General features: G+C 40.4%; 1 protein-coding gene across 7 annotated transcripts in view; it reads left to right on the plus strand.

Moving 5' to 3' along the window:
* The window catches only part of LACC1 (laccase domain containing 1), a 168444-nt gene that overhangs the window by 116242 nt on the left and 29239 nt on the right, over positions 1–22963 (plus strand). For 4 of the 7 annotated variants that reach the window (XR_010116020.1, XR_010116019.1, XR_010116022.1 and 1 more), the window contains one exon: positions 17545–17739. The exons of 1 other annotated variant lie outside the window; for it this stretch is intronic. The gene's annotated coding sequence lies outside the window, so the exon portion shown is untranslated. Of the gene's footprint in view, positions 1–17544; positions 17740–21872; positions 21945–22963 lie in introns of all 7 variants that reach the window. 2 more of the 7 variants (XR_010116021.1, XR_010116024.1) reach the window with 1 other exon arrangement.

Raw genomic sequence — 22963 nt, forward strand, 5'->3', positions numbered from 1 at the left:
CTTGCTCTCTGTGTGCTGTAGTAATTATAAATTTTCTTGGTTAGCAGATTAAACATGTAGATTCACATTCAACTCTGGGGTTTTCCCCCAAAGATTATAATTAATACCCTAGCAAACAGGGATATATGCATCCCTGTTCACATCTGGGGTAGAGAAAGGGCACCCCTTGCCTCAACAGGGAACACGAACCATCAGCTTTGCTCTGATTGGCCTCATCCACCCCACACCAATCTGGATGGCCAGGTTCAAGCGTGGAAATGTAGCCATCCAAGCTGTTGATTCACCTGCATGACTTAAAGGACTTGAAATCTTTAACCAAATTTGACATAATTTAATTTGGCTGTGTGTAAGCATGATGATGAAATAACACTTTGACCCCAAACGTTTAAGGAGAAAGACATATAATCAGGAAGAATTGTGGTCCAAGAAGAGTAACACCATATTTCCATAGTAGTTGCAAACACAGCCAGGAGCAGCCTGTCAGGCAGCAGGACTTAGAGGCCTGTGGGATCATATTTAACCTGGTGAAGCTCAGCTGGAACCTAGCGCAGTGTTTGTCAAATTGATCACAGGAGTCAACAGAAGTGCTTGTAAAAAGCGCAGATTCCCAGACTCTCCCTTAGAGATTTTAATTCAGTTACAGCTAGTTGGGACTGTATATAAAATATAAGAATCTGTATTTTTAATAAATTCTCCAGCTGAGTTTTTATGATCTGGCAAGCCTGGAGAATAGTGTTGCCAAAAAATAAATCAAATCGCTCTGTGATAGGAAGAATAAGAAAGCATCAAGGGCTAGGTAGGCATTTAGTACAGACACTGGTCAATGGGATACAAAATCCTCAGGAGGCTCCAGCTTACTGAGTGGTAACTCTCCCCACTTCCCATATACACACTAATTTCAGTCCAATTTGGTTCTATCATTTAAACTGTCTCCTTAGAGTTAAATCCATGCTTTGGGATAATTGCTTAGGCTTTTGGATGTCTCCCCTTTTCTTGGAACTCTGTGTAAGGTGATGTCTGGGTAATGGGAGTGCAGCTCATGTACCCGCAATGCATGGGGAGAAGGGGACCCTTGGCCTGGTGCTGGACTTTGAGTGGGCCCTGGCTGTCGCCTGCTTTGGAGAGTTGGGCTCATTTTGTTGTTGGTGTCTTATAGCTGATGGTCCCTTAATCTTTCTTTCTTGACTTGTACTGGTCGAGGGCCTCTCTCTGCCCACCCTCCTGTTCTTCGCTTTCCCTGACATGTAAATCTCCATGAGTCTCCCCACATCTGCCATGTGGGGTGCCCTTGGCCAAGGTTCTATCCTCCATAGCTTCTACAAGATTATCTGTCCTGCCTCCTTATCTATTCTAAATCTTTGGATTGCAAAAATACCTTGTGGCAAGTTGACTGTATCTGTTACATATTGCTTCACAATAATCTACCCTAAAATTTAAACACTTCAACAACAAGAAATAATTTATTTTGCTCATGAAAATACAATTTTTTTAGTGCTCAGCAAAGACAACTCATCTACTCAACATGGGGGTCCGCTTGGGCAGATTGACTTAAGGCTGGCAGATTCACTTTCATGATGGCTCACTCATATGCCTGGCAAATTGTTACTGTTATCTGGGAAGTCAGTGAAAGTGTGGGCTAGGGACATTACTTCTATTCCTGTGGGTCTCTTCAGATGCTGCTTGAGCTTCCTTCCAACATGGTGGTTGGATCTCAAGTATGAGCATCCCAAGGGTTAGATAATGAAAACCCAGTATCTTGAAACCTGGGTACGAAAACTAGCATAGTGTTTCTTTCACTGAATCCAGTTCCTCGAGCAGTCATAAAGGCCAGACTTATGAGAAGGGGACATAGATCTGTCTCTCAATAGAAGGACAGTCAAATAATTTAGGGGTCACCCTTTTAAAATGCCAATGATCTTAATCTTGAATCTTGCCTATCTAAATTAGGTTTCACTGATACATTATATTGAAATAATATCAATTTTGTGAGACTATCAGAGCTAGTTCAACTTTTTAGAATATTAGATATTTCTCTTTGATTCAAGTAATATGGCTCCAATTTATCAATAAAAATATTCTCAAGATGTATAAATTCCAGTTGGGACCTGTGTTGATGAGCCCTCATAGACCAAGATGGCCCTTACCACAGTACCTACCTGGAATTTGGCTCATGGAGATAATACCCTTCACTGCAGCTAAAGAAGTGAAAGCTGAGCTTGTTGGGAGACTTGTCAACCAAGTAATGCCTGCTTTTCTTGTGTAAGAAATAGCCCTAACTTGGAACACTTCTATTCTTGCCAGAAAACTGTCCAAAACAGTTCAGATGTGAACTCTTTACAGTAACTCTTTGCTTGAATTATCTGGGCTTGTGGCTGATTAAGCACAAAGTAGACACATAAGTATCTTCCTGAGAAAACAGTGAGGCTATTCAGTGCCTCCTCAGGAAACACAACTCTTTTTGTAAGGTTTGGTCTCCTCCTGGGACAAGACTTAAGAGATTATACAAACTGTGTCTCCCCTGCCAGGGAAATATGCCAAAGTCAGGAGTACCAAACAGACATAAGAATGGGGTTAGAGGTGGAAGAGAATGGGGGTGTCTTTCTTTGTAACAACCAGAAAAGTGTAACACATCTCCCTGGTATGAGTATATTTGTCTACGATGCAATCCTTTGCAATGGATTTAGGAAATCCTTTTGGGGGACCATTATCTAGGATAAACAAAAAGAAAAGCACCTTTCTGTTTTACTTTTCTTGCCATTTCATACTGCTAGAATTACTTTTGGGGGCTTCCTCATGAATTGACAGAAAGCAGTGATGGTCACTGTGTTTGGTTAACAACTGATATCCAGTCCCTGGAAATTCTGTAGTCCTAGCGAGGGGGTGAAAAGGCAGATGAAGAGCGGTGTGGATATTGTCACTGGCCTTTGTCTACCCCAAGATACCAAGATTTAGTGACCTGGGAGAGTAAAATCCTGAGGCTCCTGTTTTCTCAAGTGGAACCTTTCATTTGTCAAAGATGTATACATTTATTCTGACTTGGAGTAGGAAAAGTTTTCTAGTGTAAACACAGGGTCGCACTATCCATATGTGCAAAGCACCATCCTCCAAACGTAACCAAGACCAGATGATGCAGATTTTAATATCTTACCTTTCCTTTTCTCATGGTTTGACGCTCCCCTGGGATATTCTATTCTCTGAGCACAAAGTACACCAACACCAGTAGAAAAAAAAAAAACCTGTTTGCTTCCTGTGTGTTGGTGGCAGAATGTCAGAGCCTCTAAAAAATTTGAATGGAACTTGGTTATATTTCTCTTTCAAGAGACACCCATAGCCAATTTATCAAGGGAACTGGGGAGAAATCCAGGTTGGGACTATTGTTAATTGGTTTTGAATTTATGATTCTGAAAAACTTATAATTATGAGTAACTGTTTCTTGTAGTCATCCCAAATTTATTCCAAAACAAGAAGCAAATATTCTTAATGTATTTGAAATGCATTGTCCCTATATCTTCAGACTTGAATATACTTTGACTCCACCTCCAAGTAATTCTCATATGAATTAATGTATTAAGTGTTCCCTTTTTAACCTTTTACATTTCTTGTGCTAATGTATTTCTATTTTAATCTAATTATTATTCTTTTAAATATCAGATCTCAAAATGCAGCACATTAAAAAAATGAACTGCAAAGCTATTCTTTACAAGGTATGAAGGTAATCTTCCCACATTGTTGTCTTGGTGATTGGATTTTCTTCTTCACTGTTTTGCCATATGGACCCCAAAGGCCCAAAAGTTGTATCTTCAGTTTAGTTGGCCTTTCTTCACAGAAGAAGATAATGTTTCTCTTGCTATATACTTGTATATTTTCTTTGTTTTGTTTCTTTTTTTTTTTTTTTTTTTTTTTTTGAGACGGAGTCTTGCTCTGTCACCCAGGCTGGAGTGCAGTGGCGCGATCTCGGCTCACTGCAAGCTCCGCCTCCCGGGTTCACGCCATTCTCCTGCCTCAGCCTCTCCGAGTAGCTGGGACTACAGGCGCCCGCCACCACGCCCGGCTAATTTTTTTTGTATTTTTGGTAGAGACGGGGTTTCACCGTGGTCTCGATCTCCTGACCTCGTGATCCGCCCGCCTCGGCCTCCCAAAGTGCTGGGATTACAAGCGTGAGCCACCGTGCCCGGCCTCTTTGTTTTGTTTCTTGTTTCAAGTATCTGTCCTATGCTTCAAGGCTTTAGATTTATTTTTCAATTTTCTCTAGAAGACCATTCACAACTTGGTTTTCCAGATCTTCTTTTTATTTTATCTAGAATGTTGAATGAGAATTCTGCCTTCTTCATGGCTAGTTTTTCCCATGGCCTCTTCTTTTATTTATACTGACTATATTGTGTTTACTTTTATTCACTTCTCAATTGGGTTATCCAGGCCTTTTCCTTGATTCATAAATCCTGGGTTCATTTGTGTGTTCTCTCTCTCTCTCTCTTTCTCATAGAAAGCAGGTGCATAGTGGATAAGTGGACTGTAGACACAGGTTTGGGGATGTCAGTTTTATATTTATTTAGAAGTTGACTGACAGGATCAGAATATGGAGGATAAGCAGATTGAACCAGAGGAGCTATATTTCAGAAAAATGTGAATTATTTTTGGAAAATTTGCTTGTAATATCTATAGAGAGAGGGGATGCCAAGGTAAAGGATCTGATGATAAAGATGCCAGATGAGTACCTACAAAGGATAAAAGAACAGGACTGCATTTGCATGCTTATGAAAACCTAAATGTTAGGGAAAGACTAGTCATCAAAGAAATAAAGAACTTGAATGAGGGTGGAGGTCAAGGTTGCAGTGAGGTCATAGGGTTCTGATTATAAAACCCAGAGGAAGGCGCAAATTAAGTAGCCATGACTCCAGAATTAAGACTCAATGACTTAAGAAAGGAATCAATATTAGACTCAACCTAAGGCAAGTGTATCTGGAATCCCACGTAAAGAGTTTCCCCAGAAGACCAGCAAGAGGTAGATTGAAATTTGAAAAAGCTAGACTTTGGGTGTGTACTCTGCAGACTGAGAAACTGGCTGGATAGCTATAATTTAGCCCTCTGGGTAGAGTTTGTCACCTGAAATAGCAAGGCCTTAAGGCAAAACAAAGTCATAAAGCAAAGGAGTTGATGTTTGAAGATGAGATATTAGGCCCTGACTCTTCTCCTAACTGCTGGGCAGTCTCTGCAGATAATGGAATTTCAGGAGCCCACAGTTTCAAGGGGTGCTTGGCAGATATTTTCCATCATTGTTCTTTAATTTCTTTTTTACTTTGTTGCACACTATACTATGAGTCACCTATGATAGATGTTCCTACTTTTCTTCTTTATTCTGTCTCTAAATTATTAGAAGCTGGGGATATGGTAAAGATTAAATGAGACCCAGTAGGAGGAAGCACTATATGAGCAGAGGAGCATATAAACTGAAGGCAATTTCTCTGAATTGTGATTGGATTTTGAGGGTGTACTGATGCTGTTATTCTCTGATTTCATTAAGATCAAGTGAACTCTAAGTGTGACATCATAATATTTTAGATAAATATTTTTAATATTTAATATTTAAAATATTAATCTCAATATCATAATATTGAGATAAATATTTTTCAGCAAACATTTTTTGAGCATGCAGTGGGCATTTGGGCCTGGTCTAAGCAATGGAGCTACAAGGTGAAGAAGTGAGGCTGCTATGGGGTCTGTAAGGGAGGCCAGGGGCACTCAGTTTTGTGCAACCTCAAGTTAGTGTGATTTGCAGGACTCTCTTTAAGAAAAAAATTTTGAAATTACAGATATAAATTTAAGTATAAAAGGGAAATTTTTTTTAAAGTGAGAAAAGAAATGCCAACAAATTTCAAATTAAAAAAAAAAATCTAACAAATACCATAAGCATCACAAAATCCAAGGGGAAAAAACCCTACGTGGTATTTTTCTTAACAAATTGTCTAACAAACCTCTGTTAGATTTTTCCTCATATATATTGGCTGTACTCTTTGATAATGTCTTCATGTAACAGTGACTTTTAAATGTAATTTTCTATAGAGACACCAGAAACATAATTCGGTCTCTCCTCTTGCATGGTTCATTGAATTTTGTTTTTTTACTTATTGATTTTTTGACTAGATCTGATTGAAAGCCAAATCATTCTCTTACGATTTTGTATACTTAAAGATTGGAAAGAAGTTCAATAGATTTAAAACCTTGTTTCACCTAAGTACCTTCACAAAGTGCTGGCCACATCAGGCCATTCTCACTGTGATGTAGCCTCTGGCCTTGCCTGCCCCTAAGCGTCACAGCACAGGGTGAATCAGCCCCATGGGCAGTAGGAGGTATTTCTAGAAGCCAATGCTACACCAGACAGCTAGTATCACTTCACTAGACATTGAAGTGATTATAAACCACATAAATATAGCTTATTAAAGCCAAATAAGTGGTTCTCTAACTCAACTCTCCCTAAGCTGAATCCCCAAAGTGCTCTTAGCCATTCCAAGCTACCCAACTTGAGGAGACTTGTACAAAGGGAATTAGGGACTGATCAGAGTAGAAAGAAACTCTAGACTTAACCTGTCACAATTAAAATAGATTAGAGCTGCAAATTTTACAAAGTTCTTGGACCTCAGGAACATGTGAGGCCCAGGGTCTTTGAAAATAAAAGGCCCTGATGCTGAAGTTTAGTTAACCTGTACATCAGTCTGCCTCTGAGGAGGCCAGTAGGTAACCTGAGTGGGGGAACGAAGACTCCACAGTGGTATTAAACTTTGAGCTAAGTCTTGAAAGATAAGGAGATATTTTTTAGGAGGTCAGTGGAAATGGCCAGGCCTAGTAGGAGGTGCCAGCAAAGGAGAAAAAGAAGAAATGGTAAGAGAGAAAGAGAAGGGGAACCAGGTGAGAATGACCTCTTTGGAGAGTGTTAGAGAAAATTTCAACAAGAAATGGTTAAATGCTATTAAAAATGGAAGTGGGTCCAAGTAGTTGAGAACATGAAAGAGTCTATTGTCAATTAGGAAGCCATGTGGGGATCTTTGTCAATGCAATCTCAAAGATGTAGTGGAAGTCAAAGCCCAGTTTTAATGAGCTGAAAAGTGAATAGATTACAAGCAAGTTGACTTTGATAGTTCAAGAAGTGCACCTGGGAAGGGAAGAAGATGCATAGTGCTATGGTTATAAGAAAGCTTGGAGATGAAGGACTCTTCATTGGTATTAATTTTTAATTAAAGAGGAGTTTAACCAAACATGTCAAGAATGCCCCGTAAGTGGAGTGACTTCCTAGTCTGAGCAGAGGGAATGTGGTCTCCATTTGCTTATAATTTCACTTACTCTTGCTTCTCAGTACTCTAAAATTTTCAGGAATAGCTTACCAACACCAACCAACAGAGCAGTAGACAAGTCCTCTGGAGAGTGTATGTGCTCATCTTGACATTCCAAGGGATAGCCCACACCTTGCCCCTGCGCCGTGGTCCCATATATCAGAAGTACAGCTGTTCACATTCTATTCTTCTCTTTTCTCTCAGCTTCCAATCTCATTCCGCCCCACCCCCCTGCATCAACCCTTCAACCCCCTCTCTCTCTTTCCCTGTCTCCATCATTTTTTTATGTGTGATATGGAATATTCTCCATGCAATTAACTATTCTTCACAGATACAGGTTTTAAATGGCTGCATTGTGTTCTGTGACATGAATTAATCATTACTTGTCTTAAATCTCCTCTCGTTGGACATTTGGTCTGTTTCAAGATGATTGTTCAGTCATCTAAATTTTTGTGTACAATGGTGATTTCCTGAGGATATATTTCAAAAAATGTCAAGAAATGGAATCACTTGCACAAAAAAGTCATGTTTTTATGGCTTTTGACATATATTATGTTTTCCTGGTAACTCAAATGTTTGATGATAACGAAGCTCTGAGAGAATGTAAGCCTTTGCCTTTGGTTGAACACATTTACATAACATGGTAAAATGGAAAGCCAGAAGAAATCATCTGACACACTTAGGGAAAAACCAGATTTGATTGTTTTTGCCCATATTTTAAATTTACTAAGTTATACAGTGCTGGCCTCCACATTTTCCACTTGTGAAAATGTATTAAGATAAATTGCTTCAGACATGCAGTTGAATTTCTCTGGTTCCCAGACTCTGGTTATTCCCTTGACTAGTCAGTCTGGGGAGAAAAGCACTTCCTGGCAGTCAGCAGGTGTGTTGCGCTGGAATCTAGAAACATGAGAACCAACAAGAGGAAGGCTGTATCTACCAGATTAAACAAAAGGCATGGTGGATGCATAAGGGGTAGCAGTAAACATAACCTCAAGGAGAGGGGCTAAGGACCTACCTCCTGCCTAGTACCCCACAGAGTTCTCAGCCTGGTCCCTTCCGGATTGTAGTCTCTGATCCCCAGATTCTAGGATCTTGCTGAATGGCCTAAGGACAAAAGACATTTTCCAGAGGCTTCCCCTAAGAAGGGTTTGCCAAATTTCTGGGAATACGTACAAAGCTTGAGCCACAGAAAGCCTGAGTGATCCGTGAATATAAACACATCAGTAGTGAAGTCCAGCTTTACATTTTTGAAAAAAGCCCCTTTTAAAAATGTCTTGGTTTTCAAAATAGTACCTTTCCCAAATTACATTTATAGAGTAGCATCAAACAAGAAAGCTCTTTGATAAAACCCTGCCTATTTCTGGAAGGGTGGAGATGGGAAGATGTGGATGGGAGTAATGTTTGTTCACAGGCTCTCAGCTGCTGAGCTTTGATCATTCTGCAGAAAAGAGGTAAGACCATTATGCCATCAATCCGTACCCTCAAACTGAACCTTGTTAATAAGTCTTGTCTCATCCACTCCATTAATGATCACCAAATGACTAGAACTCTGGCCAAAAGGCTTAGACATCAGGATGAATGTCAAATAACAGCTGACACTGCCAACTAAAAATAGCACTTTGAATTTAAATGGGTGACTCAGACTTGATTTCCTACACTTGCCTGGGATAATACGGTACAGAGCAGGGTTGTTTTATGTTTTTCTTTTTTCCTTTCGTGTGAAAGGAGGATTTTATTGCAATCGTCTGGGCAGTGAGCTCAGAGTCAGCTCTGTGGAAGTTGAGTGCACCCAAACTTCTACCTCCAAGGCCCTGGGAGCACCTGGCACTGTCGGCTTCCTAAGCACATCTGTGCACTTGACCTTGCAGTCCAGGTCAGCAAAGAATAAGAGATGGTTTAGGAAGTTATGTCAAAATTTAACACTATTTCCAGAAACTTCTCCCTTTGTATTCTTCCCATCATTCTCCTTCACACAATGGGACCAATTAAAAGGCTAACCAGTTAACGACAAATGACACAAGCTACATAACCCAGGACACCGCTTGACAGAGATGGCAAACTGGAAAACCAAATGTATCTTTCCAGAATATGCCTATATATATAATGAATATTGAAATGTTGACCAAATTGACCAAATAAATATTTAAATAAAGTCTACAGCGGAACATTACATCTGTTGCTCATTTGAGTTAAATACATTTTCACTGAATTAGTTAATTAATATTTGCTAATCAGATTGGTCAATGAGGTTTTCCTAGTTTCAAACAGTGACAGAATATGTCAGGCCAACAAAAGATGTTTCAACTATGCATTCTCAAGGTTTTTGCTCCATCAAATTCATACCCCTGGCATCTAGATAAGTCTCTATTTACATACAAGCGTCTCCTCCCCTTGTACATTTTCCCACCCTACAGCCCATTGCCAGATCCCATTATACTCAGGGAATATCCTGTCTGCCTAGGCTCCCTTCCTGGCTATTAGAAGTCAAAGCTCTTCACGTGACAGCAAGAATGAAGCCTGAAAACAATTCTGCAATTCTGGTTTCTACAGGGATCACGGGCCAATAATACCTGTCCAGAACTCATTTACCAGTTCCAAGTGGGACAGCACAGCAAGAGGACATCAAATTGTGAAACCTACTAGTTAGGAGCTAGGCAGAACTGAAGTTATGAAGAGGTTCAGAGTTTAGACAATGAAGCTTTGAGGAAAATTCCCATAGCTGGGAGTTCATAGCAGCTTTACTGTGCTTCTTAAACCTCAGACTTAGGTGTGGGAGGAGCACCTGGAGTTGATACAAAGTAGATACAGCAGCCAGTGGCACTCAAATTCAGAGTCAGAGCTCCCAACACAATTCGATTAAGAAATCACAACCTAGTCAATTATCAGCCTGTAGGCTAAAATCAAGTGTGAGAAAATCGCAGCCCATAGACCCTAGCCCAAATAAACTGGACTCTTCCCACAACTATGCTGGCCTTTTGCAGTAAGCCTAAGTGCTTTAAGGATGTATCTGTTCTGGATCTCACTGTTAGGCTGTGGTCAGACAGGCTGGTGAGCTGGGAAAAGGCTTTGTGAGGCCCAGAAACTCTTTGGTGGCTGGGAGCTCCTTGGGAAGGGGGAAATCCCCTCTGGCCTTATCTGTCCAAGCCCTGCTTTCTTCTCTCTACTATCTCCCACCCCTTTCTTCTCTCCACGAGTGCCTCAGAACCATCAAACCCTCCAGTGCCTTAGCCCTGATGTTAGGACTCTGTGGAGCCTTGGGCATGGCTGCTGAGTGCCCAGTCTCTGGAAGTGAGTCGTCCATTTGTTGGGATGGACAGGGACCCTGCACAGGGACCCCGTGGCTGATACTGTCTTGTTCCAGTGCTGGTTTTGAATCTTGGCCAACAGAACACAGAGCTCATGTCACATGCAGTGAGCATAGCCCCTTCTTGGAGCCTGCCTACCTTTTCCCAAAGGAAGAAGAGTGGACAGTTTTGCAAACAGGAAAGGAGAATTTATGCGCTTCAGGAAGGGCAGTGCCCCAAGAGGGAGAAATAACACTTGTTAAGAGGGAGAAGCTGTATCTAACTGTATCTTTCTTGGTTTGCCTAAATGTAGGCCATTCAGTGGCTTCTCAGGAGAGAGATAGGAGCGAGGGAGGGAGAGAACGGGAGAGATATGCAAGGAAGGAGATTAACCTGGCATCTTGTTATTGCAAAAGAAGTGCCACAGGAAATAACAATGTCTGGAGAAAGAGTAAATAAAGTGCCCCTGTGGCACAAGAAGGAATGGGATGAAGGATGGACTTCCTATTGAAAACTGGACTTCGGCAGTGGAAGCTGGTTGTGAGTTACTCGGACTTGTAAGCCATGAAATCTTTCATTAGGTTGGAGGGTGGATGGATTACTTTCAATAAATTATTTCCAGGGATTTTGCTCGTTCCTCAAATTCCTTCCTGAATGGATCTGGGATAAACTGCTGAATCGAAGTGCCAGGCAGGAGCTGCAGCACGGCAACCCAAATGATGAACAAGGGTAAGGGAAGGCCCAGCAAATGGCAGGATCTGAAGTTTCTGGCACCAAAAGAAAAGCTTACAACCCAGGTCATACCTTGGAATTGCCCTTTATTATAAACTTTTGAATGATTCGAGCATAAAGCAAAGTTAGTTTCTGATTTGTTAGACTCATTATGAAAATATTATTGGTAATACAGAACTCAGGTAAGCAAATACAACAATATCATAAAGGTCTAAAAGTGACCTGGTGAGCTCTACTTAACGCTATTGGATATATGATCCCCATGTGAAGTTTCCTTTTTTGAAGATTGATTTAAGAGCCCTTCAACACTGATTAGATAAGGAGGAAAATGGCAACTACAAGATTTGAAACCCAAGTGGCCAAGGAAATAGAGTTGCCATTAATGGAAATAGAAAGGACCCCAGGAATGACTGGCCTGAGAGAAAGCTGATGTCACATGCTAAGTGTGAGATGTTAGAGAGATACTGAGTTAGAAACAGTACCTTGGAGGTAGGAGTGACTTGGAAAAAGTTCTAGGAATTAGTCATAGTAGAAGCCAAGGAAGCAGATATGATCAAAAAGTGAGAGATGGTGAGGGAGCACAGAAGGATGCAAAAAAGACACCTGGAAAACCCAACTGTGTGGGGATTGGCCAAGGACAGGAATCCCTGGAGATGGAAACGAGGAAATAAACTAAGGAGAGAACCAGCATAGAGCGTTTGTATGGAGGCCAAGGGAGAGTGTGATCAACAGTGGCCTACAAGGCCTTACTTAGATGGCCTGGGTTCTATAGCTCTCTGACCACTTCCTATGAGCTTTCCCTCAACTTTTTCCTCTCTAGTGCCCTGGCCTCCTTGCTGCTCCCTGAACACACAGACATGTTCTAAGTTAGGGCCTTAGCACTGGCTATAGCCTTTACCTGGAGCACCCTCTCTCCGAGGTCCACATGGCTCTCTCTCTCTCTCCTCCTGCAAGTCTCTGTTGTCACCTTCTCAGTGAAATGTACCCAACCGCCCTTGCAACACCAAGACTTCCTCCTACCTGCACCTCTGTGACTCCCTACCCTGCCCTATTTTTCTTTTTTTCTCTAGCTTTTGTTTATTAACACTAGATCATTTACTTACTAATTTGTCTATGTAGTTAATTCATAACCACTACTAATAATTTACATATTATGTATGTTATATAGTGTCTGCCTCCCTACACCAATAAAATATAACCTTTACGAAGGCAGAGATCTTTGTTTTATTAACCTATCCTAAGTGCCTAGAACAGTGCTTGATACAGAGAAACACTCGATGACTATTTGTTGAAGGAAGAATTAACAGTGTTGAATGCTGCTGAGAAGGAAAGGAGAATGGTACCGAGGCAAGGTCATTGGATGGATGTTTTAGGAAGTGCTTGGCAATGCTAAGGAGAGCAGTTGCAGGAGAGTAGTTGGAGAGTGGAGTGGATAAGTGGAGCAGGGTACGGGAAGTGAAAGCAGCAAAGATCACAGTGCCTAAATCACAGAGCAAATTAATGTTTGGGCATAATATTTAAAATTCTGGAACTGTAAGTAACTGCATCAGGTCTTTCTGAGTCTGGTACTGGAAGACAAAAGGCACATCACTGGTAGGCAATCACAACAGGCTGGCCTGCGAGGAGTTGCAATTTAGAAGTCAGGATGTGACTTGCAGTGTATCCAGATTCATGTAATAATGTGCTGTTCTGTAAGGGAGGTACACAGAGTGTTCAAGTACAACCTATTTTAAGACCGGCAATTTTTGCAAAATCGAAAGCTACAAATCACATGAGTCAAGGGTGATGGATTTAGATGAAGATAAGAGAGGAAGAGGAAGTGGGAAACTGAGAGAGCAGCTAGGGCTAAACAAAAAGCACAGGAAGAAAACAGCAGGGAGAAGACACCTCCCTGCTGAGGAAAGGCGACAGTCTGGGCCTGCCCCAGAGAAAACAGCCCCATCCCAGGGCCACAAGGGAGGAAAGGGCAAGCCGAGGAGGAGGCCATTCTTGGAAGTTAAGACGGCCACAGGAAAACAACAAGCGCAATTATAGAAAGGTCTGCAGAAAGGGGATCTGCTGGAGGAGGGAGAAATTGGAACTTGAGACAGTGAATAAGCCAGAAATCAAAGCCTCAAGGAGGAGAGAGAAAGAGAAAACCTTGAGGGCAGTCAAAGGAGGAATAAATCCACTTCAAGAACATGCTCCAAGAATAGGAGAGAACATGCAAGGGCACACAGAGAGCTAAAGGAGAAACTCGAGAAACAAAAACTAAGAAGAGGGAAATGAAAATCTGAATGCACCTTTTGTATGAGACACTGGGAAGTGTTCGAGTGTGGAATGTGTTTGATGATGGGTCATTAGTTCATTCTGCTGTAGCATGCACTTGCACACATAACATAAACACCTGGTGAGGGTGAGATGCAGAGAGCTGGGGCCCAGGAGGAGAAAGGGATGTTTAATTCAGACCCACATGATGTTCACCTAAGGCTTCAGTAGTATTTAACTCTAGAGAACCTGGAATGGGCTCACTAGGAGCCCATTAACTGGTGAAATGTGGAACCTCTTAGGAAAAATTTACAACACTTTTCTTATGTGGGATGCAAGGCTTCATCGACGAGCTAGACCCACCTACTGTTTGTCTTGGAGAACACAGTATCTCCTTTGGTGAGAGGTGACTTTCCTGTGTCTTAGGACTTCGTAGGGGGCTTTTCTTAACTAACAATAACCACACAAGAACAACAACAGTGAACATCGATTAGGGAGTTTCATGACCATGAACTGCGCTAAGCTCTTTATATATGATCGCTCCTTGCTATTCACAAATTCTGCATTCATCTACCTGCTAAAATTTATTTATGACCCCAAAATCAATACTTGCAATGCTTTCATGGTCATTCATGGACAAGCATAGAGCAGAGGATAATTTAAGTCCCCCAGTGAGCGTGCACCTTCCTCATGACGCTTTGCCTTTTAGTTTCAGCTCTCATACCATAAACTGGGGTCCTTGTGGTGGTCTATTCAGTGCCACATTTTTTTTGCATTTTTGTAGATATTTCACTGTTTCAAGTAACCTCCAAGCTAGTGCTGAAGTGCTGTCTGGCGTTCCTATGTGCAAGGAGGCTGTGGTCTGCCTTACAGAGAATACATGGTTAGATAAATCTCCACCCGGCATAAGTTATAGTTCTGTTGGCTGGAAGTTTAATGTTAAAGAATCAGTCAAATATATTGAATAAAGTGCCTTTAAACAGAAACACACATAAAACAAGGGAATGTATTGATTGGTTGACAAAAGTATTGTGACCAGTAACTCACAGGAACCTAAGTGTATTTCCGTGAGGAGTGTTGGTTCAGTATTTGCTAATTCGGTACTTGGAGTGACTTTATGGAATAGAACTGCTACAAACAATCAGAATCAACTGTACGTTATTTCATTTAATAGTTACAGGTTGATAAAGTAATTCTATAAAGGGCCAATTTTACAGAAATATAGGCCTAGAAGAATGTTAGGCCTTAAATGCTATGTTCGAGGTCATAATACTGGCAAGGGACTCGAGCCCAGCTCCGACTCCAGACCAGCACATGGTGTTTATGCTGCCCTAATGTGAGGGTGTAGAGGGGAAGGATGGATTCCACATAGTGGAGGGAGGATTTTATTCATGAACAAACATGAGCTGACTCCAGGAGACTCCTAGGAATTGTTTAATGAGAATGTAAAGTAAAACTGGAATTTTTGAAATCACAAGTAGAGAAGGAACCAGGAAAATAGTGTTTATTATTGTTGTGACCTTAGTTTATATTCCTGAATGCTGTGGCCTACAGAAACTTGGGGCTACGTGAGGTTGTGATCATGCTTTGAAAAGAATAAAACAGTATGCAAATATGTGATACGATAGAAAAACACTGAGCTGGGAGCAGAAAATTCTAGTTCTAGTCCCAATTCTGCCAGTAACTTGCCGTCGGCCTTTGAGAAAGTCCCCTTCACAGCCCACACCTTAACCGCCTGACCTGTAAATGAAAATGCTGGTAAATGATTTTCTCTGCTCGAAGTTTTTCTGATGTGGAAACTGTACAGCTCTGCCTGGATCCCACCTAGGTGACTGGAAGTCGTACGTTGCCTGGAGTAGGCTTGGTGTGTATGCCTTTTGTCTAAGCATCAATACTAACGGCATCTTCTTTCAGAATCAAAGGTGTGCCCATTTGGACAATAAATCATATGATTATCCTGTGCTTCACCAATATTTGTTCCTTGGGTCTTCTTGGCTGAGTCAGACTCAAGAAAAACCTTACCCTTGCCTCAGTAGTGGGGACCAGCTGGGGTGACCTCTTCCAGACACAGGGGGTTCTTGCTGTCTGGTTGCTGAGCTGCTTGGCTCTGACCTGCTGCCATGTTCCTGGCCCATCTCACCTGGTTCTTGCCTCACACCTTACACCTAGAACATGAAATGTCCTGCTGCTTAAACTGAGAAACAATTCTGCTTTGCCTTTTGGCTTCCCAAGAAGGAAATTATTTCAGCTGGACTGTGAAAAGAAGACAGTAATTAATGTAAAGAAAAAGTAGTTTGATATAGTACTGCTGATTCAAAGACATAATATGCTGTCATTCCTAGTCCTATTAGATTTGATGCTATTTTTCATCAAATTACCTACAATCATAATATAATTATATCAATACTGACTGAATATAATGAAAATTAATTTTAAAATATGGAGCTAGATCAAGAAGTGAGATGTTGAAATAAAATCTTATGCCACTCAATTTCGAGTCTCTCTAAAAATACTCTTTCCTTCTCTTGCTATCATGTAAAATGTTACATGAATCACTATGTGAAATAAAATTGTTTTCACTATAAAACAAAGCAATGATCTATAGAAATAAAACATAAAAAGAAAATAGTTATACCTTATTCTTTTTAGTAGGTTAAAATGGAATATATAATTTTATTATACCTTAATTTGCTTAGCAAGACGTTTGCTCCCAGATACTGAAAGAAAAACTTTAGCTCAGGCCAGATTTAATAATCCTAAACTTTCTGAATGTCATCTGAAAAATTAAACAATCGGTCAAATTCTCTAATCTGTGTTTCTAGTTCAAAATCTGTTTCCCTGTCTTTCTAGGTAACCTTCAGCTATTCAACCCAGAAAACGTAGTATGTTAATGATTGAACAAACATCACAAGACTGGCATCCTACTCAAAATACTGTTTCTGCACTCTCCTCATGGGTTTGAAACAAATAATTTCGCAGTAGTAATTGCTTGCTTTCCAGAAAGAGCTATGGTTCAAGAAGAAGGGTTGGGGGGAAACTTGTACTAGTTACAAACATGATTGGCTAACATCTATTTTAGAATCCTTTGGGACAATATTGAGGTGAGTTATATTGGCTAAAAGATCATATTTCTGGGAACTTGCCAACCAGAAACTCAAATGAAAGCTTGTGCCCTGGAAGCTCTGAAACAAAGATATCAAAGTAATACAGTATCCTTTCATAGTGCCTGCTCCGTGGTGAGGAAATGACCCTAGGTGACACTGGGAAGACCCAAGGTCTGGCAGGGCCTTGGCTGGTCTACACCCTAAAGAGGAAGAAACCACCAGCATCTTTTATTTGATTCAGTTCAGTTTAAAATATCATCCCCTGTCTCTGCCAAAAAGGGGCAATTTGATCTTATGAGCAAACAACAAAAGGAATTTTGCATTAGAGGAGTAAAAAAAAAAAAGAAAACTGTTAGTTTCTTACACTTCCTGCAAATATCTTGGTTTGAAATGCTAAATGTTTTTAGGACACCTTAACTTTGTTTTAGATGTGTATTAAGTACAAATCTTTTTTATGATATTGGGCATTTATGCCCAATCTCTTTTCTGTTAATAATTTTTCTTATTTGACTATTTTTAAAAAAGAAAACAAATGTCTCTTTGTCCAGTGTCTGGTTCCAGATATTTTACTTTTAAATGTTTACCTAAGGAAAAAAGAATGAGATTGCTATTTGCCAAGCCTGGAAGGGTGGAATTTGCTATTTGTTTATGGAAGTCATTGGTGCTACTGCCTTACCTGCTACCCACTGCCCTACCCAACCACTTTCTCATTCTTCAAAAGTTTCACTGACATGAACCTCACTTGTGGGTGCCAGGTTATGACCACATGCATAATTTCATCTTCATCTTATGCAACATTTGGGGTAAAGGGAAGGTTATGTGGTAACCAGTTTATGTCTTGAACCACAGGCAAAGATTGACCAGGCCAAGCCCTGAGACACACAGTGTTGAGAACGCAGACATAAAGTCGTGAAGATTCAGGTCCAGAGCCCAGCAGGGCACAGGCTGGAGGGGTGATGTGAGTGATCAGTAACACCATGAAGACTCTGCTCCTGGGTCAGGAATGCTTTTTTGTTCCTGTTTTGGATTTTCCACCATGAGCAGGTATGTTTGCTCACCTCAGCTGGAGCCCGAGTGGGAGTTGGGGGACTATGGATGTTCTCTGCCACTGACAGCAGGGGAGCACAGCCAAGAATCATGAGCACTTTTGCCTTCATGACTATATTTTCTCATGTTTAGAAACAAAACTAAACAATTTAAATAACTCTGCTTAATGGAAGCCAGGAAAGAGACAAGGAAGTGTTGTTGTTACAGACTGTGCATGGACCCTGAGGGTCGCCTAATGTGAGAGGAGGCTAGGTACTGAGAATGCCGTGTGCAAGGAAATAATAAAAGCAAGTCTTCCAAGACATTTCCCACAGACCCAGATATTTTCAAAGTAACAAAAATAAGAAGAGTGCCCTTTTTGAGTCACAAAATTGGCATGAAGTGAACTAGTTCTATGCTTGCTGTAATTGTTGTTCAAGGAGGAAGCGGGGAAGCCATTGAATGTGTTCAGTGAGCTAGAAAGGTAACTTTCCTAACTGGAAGGAAATGATCAAGGGTGAGAAGTCAGGAGGAAAGAGATGTTTTTGACCAGGTCTCATTCTTCTCCCTCTGTGTCTGGCCTTGAAAAGGACAGATTGCAGAATAGGAAAAAAAAAAAAAAAAAAAAAGTTTGAACCTTTCCAAGAGATGGGTAAACAGCTCTCCTTCAGAAGAGGATGAGCTGTCAAGGATACTGACTGTGTGACATTTCACAAAGGTAGGAACACTATTAGGCCATCACTGGGATTTTGGTTTACAGGACTCTATTTTCCTTCCCTCAAAACTTTGACAAGATGCAACTTCCTTCCTGAGCTAAACTGTTGTGTTGGTTGTAGCATCTTGTCTTATGCCTCATTACTCACTATCAGAGCTCAGTGATGAAATGATAGAAAACTTGAGTCAGTGATGGGGACTACTTGAGACTGAACGAGCAACAAAATGAAATCTTCAGGAGCCTTCTGGAAAGAGGGATAGGAGAGGGAGCAGTGGAGGAAATTTCATGCTGGGCTCCTGGAGGTGCCATAAACAGGATAAAGATCTGGGACTTGTCTGTAATCAAAAAGCACAGGGGATAACTCAAAAGTGCTCAAGGAGGGGAAAGAAAGCAGACATGGTCTTCTTGCAGTAGCACTGGCTGGTAATGGTTGAAATGTGAATGATCACATTCTAGTTAGGCACATTTCTTCAACTTTCATTCCATATTGTGTTGTACCCTATATATGTGAAAAATTTAATATGAAAATGAAATTGCTTTTTTTTTATTTTAAAGAGCATAATCAACTGTGTTCCTGCTTCCTCCAGTTTCTCCTAATTAAGGAAAGCTTGTCTGCAGACCTCTGTACTTGTAGCTGATACCTGTGTATACACAGTGGAGTATATTATAATTTCAGAGTTAGTGAACTTTCATAAATTATTTAACAAATAATCAGCCTCCATAAGATTGGCCTTGAATATCCATACCTGTTAAGTGATGGCAACTCTCAAACCCTAGGAATAACAAATACCCACTCAGTTCATCAAGAAATAATGTAAGTTTGGGAGCAGAGAGATGCATGGGCTCAAATCCCAGCTGCAGAGTAACCACTGTGTCAGCTGTAACCTCTGAGAGCTTAGTTTTCCCATTCATATTAACTATAATTTCTAAGAAGCTATACTGTTGTAGGAATTACATATGATGTATGCTAAGTGCTAGCACAGTGACATACAGAGCTTTGGAGCCTCAGTTAATGCTTATTACTGTCATTACAGCATACCATGAGACCATTCCTATTTCTAGAAATATAGGTACTAGATACATGGGGGATCTTAAACCTAGCTGTTTTAAAGTCCCATTGGTCATCTAAATATAAAGTCATAGCATTCTTGAAAGTGGTTTACAGAAATATCAAGAACTACAAGATTTCTACTTAAACTAGAAATAGTTTTGGTCTCACATAAGGTGACCAACTGGGGCTCCCAAGGTGAGGTCCCCGGGCCAGAAGCATTAGCTTTACCTAGAAGTTTAGGAATGCAAATCCGTGAGTCCCAGCCCGGACCTACTGAGTCAGAAACTCTGTGGCTGGAGCGTGAAGTATGTGTTTGAATAAATTCTCCAGGTGATTTTGATGCACGCAGCATGCTAACGTTTAAGAAATGCTGGTCTATAATGTTTCACTTATGCCAAACTAAGACATTTTACAGAGGGGAACAGAAAAAAAAAAAAAAGCAATAAGACTGTTTCAATTTCTTTAAGACACATGCGTGGGTACTTTTATAGCTGATAGTCTGTCCCCATCACCAAAATGACTCAAGTTTTCTATCATTTCATCACTGAGCTCTGACAGGGAGTAATAAGGCATAAGATAAAATACTACAACCAACACAACAGTTTAGCTCAGCAAGGAAGTTCTATCTTGTCAAAGTTTTGAGGAAAGGAGAATAGAGTCCTGTAAACCAAAATGCCTAATAGTGATGGCCTAATAGTGTTCCTACCTTTGTGAGATGGCACATAGTCAGTATCCCCAGTAGGGACTAGGGCAGGAAGTATATGGGTAGGGTCAGATAATATTTCTGGAAGGAAACACCCAGGAGTATCCCAAATTAATGACATTTTAGACCCTCCAACAACCACGCAAGTCAGCTCCTTGGAAAGACTCTGGTTACTTTTACAAAGCAAACCAGGAGAATTTTCATAATACCTGATAACTATGTAAGACTTGGAATATTTGAATTTGTAGGACATGGGTTGTATAGCCATTCATTTTATCCCATAATATTGAAATCTCCCTCAGATAAACCTCTCGGCACCTAATAGAGTTTTCTTAGTGCAGGGCTACCTTTCTGTGGGTAACGGGGAAGGGCAAAATAACAACCAAATAATATCATAATCACGAGTGTCAATGATTGCTGGAACAGGTGGGGGTTGGTCATTAAATTCTAGTTGTTTCCACTATTCCAGTGGGAGTTGTGTGAATGTTAGCGAAAGACCAGGGTGTTACGATCTGATTGTGTTTCATCAATTGCCTTGACTTTTGGATGAAATACAATGTAAGGACATATCATTATTAGATTTGCCACAGATTCTAATTTTTTTCTCTAATATGAGGCTAACCATGATGTCCTTTCCTAGGAAGAACAATCTCTCCTTGATCAGGGAAAAATCAGCAGGGGCTTCCTCAATTTTCTCCTTCATCCCCACTGCAGAGTCATAGAGGTCAAGTCCTTTTCTTGTTAAACCTAAAAAAATGCAAATTCCAAGGTTGCTGCTATGGTGTACTAATTTTGTCACAGTGACATGCCCTGTCACAGGGCGTATGTGTTCTGTTATACAATTTAAATATTAGATATACTATTGAAATGTTTTTGTACTATTGAAATCTCAAATAAACTTAATTCTAAAGGAAGCGTGACCTCAACAGCCTCACACCTACTTATATCTTATAGTTCTTTCTGTCTAATGTTGGCAACCTAAGCATGTTCCAGGCAAGCAACATTCAATAGCGTTTTACTGCTTCAATAAGTTGGTTCAATTAGCAATGTTAAAGGCAGTCACTAAATAGATAGTTTATAACCTTCATACAATCTCATATTATTTTCCACTAATTACTATAGAAAAATTGATGAAGTTTCTTTACAATGGAATAACTTCCATCACACTTCAAAAACTACATACGGAAGATAGCACAACTTGCTGCTCTCAAAAAAAAACAGAAATGGCATCTTTACTTTGTTTCAAATCCCCAACCCTGGTGGCAGTCCAAAGTTATGGCAGTTATAACCCCTTATGTCATTATAAGGAGGAAGGGTAAATATTAAGTCAGCATCCTTTAAAACTAAGAGTATGACTACAGTGGGGTGGAATTTGGGACTTCATGCCCACTCCCTGTTTCTGTTCTGTTTTACCTTTCCTGACCTCTAAGCCAACAGGAGAGGGGGAAGGGCCACACTTTTGTGACCCTTCTTAAAGAATTGTGTTGAGTTTGGGAAACAAAGATGGACTTCTGAGGGGATAGTTGAGCATGGGCTGAAGGCACAGAAGAAACCAGCTGGTGTGCCCTTCTCCCCACTAACAGACCCTTCTTCCTCATTGGTTCAGGGCAAACAATCCCCAAGAATTCAAGGAAACTAACTTAGAATTATTTTCTGTTATTTCTCTTTTCCTTGATCTGGAGCCAATGCAGAAAGAAATCTAAAGGTGAAGGAAAGGCAGCGTTCAGCGCTGAGCAAGTCCATATTGGAGAAAGGTAATATCACCATCGCCTATATCCAAGAGAAGGGACCAAGATGCCCTGGATGATGCTCAGCATCACCTGGGACTACGACTGTCCCTTGTCTCATTAGCATTGCTGAGCTCAAGCTTTGAGCTAGGAATTAAGCCAAAATCTCCATGGATCTGTCTAACTTAGTCTTTGCCTCATGACAGCTTGTTACATCCTGAGGTAGAAGCTTTGTAAACCCTGTGTTCAAAGGGCCCTGTTAAGGCACGTCTTCTGTCTTGGACCAGAAAATTGCTTAAGCACAGACCCTAAAGGCAGAGCTGCCATGATCTGCTCATGGGGATTGACTACTTATTGAAGCCAATGTCACACACCTGTTTGTCATTTTCACTTCCAAATGAAGAGTCATGCTGCACATCAGTGAGAAATGTTCAGCTCTCATCTTTCAGCTGTTTGTTTGTTTTTGCTCTCTTTCTATGTGAGAAGACATTTAATCATGGACCCATTGGGCAAGCAACATTGTATGGCCTCTGAAGGCTGAGCTTTTAGTTCTCTCATCAGAGCAAATGTAAAATAATTGAATAATGAAATCTGAAAGATTGTTGTTTCAAATCTAAAAATATTTTATCCCTTTCTTACCTTCTCTAAATAGTATTGCACATTGAAGGCAAAATAATAACTTCAGATTCTAAAAAGTTTAACATTGTTTACATGTTCAAATTTCTATTTTGTAGTTCCTTTAAAGGGCCTAATTACTACAACCAAATCATACAATTAAAAAGTTTGTATGCTGCTGAAATAATCACATCAGATGTATTGCTTCCAATAGGATAAATATTCTCAAAGATTTAAGCTATGAAGACCAAATCTACAGAAGATAGCAACTCAGTAAGACTTATTTATACAAGTTTAGTTTTATTGCCAATATCCATGAGATATCTTAAAATCAACTTAAATATTTGTAATAAAGGATTACAGACTAGGAAATATATTTCTTTAATAAAAATAACTCATGAAAGTTGAATTGTGACTAAGAGGAAGAGAAA

Source organism: Symphalangus syndactylus, chromosome 15, assembly GCF_028878055.3.
Source record: "Symphalangus syndactylus isolate Jambi chromosome 15, NHGRI_mSymSyn1-v2.1_pri, whole genome shotgun sequence".
In the NCBI taxonomy this organism is placed as follows: domain Eukaryota; kingdom Metazoa; phylum Chordata; class Mammalia; order Primates; family Hylobatidae; genus Symphalangus; species Symphalangus syndactylus.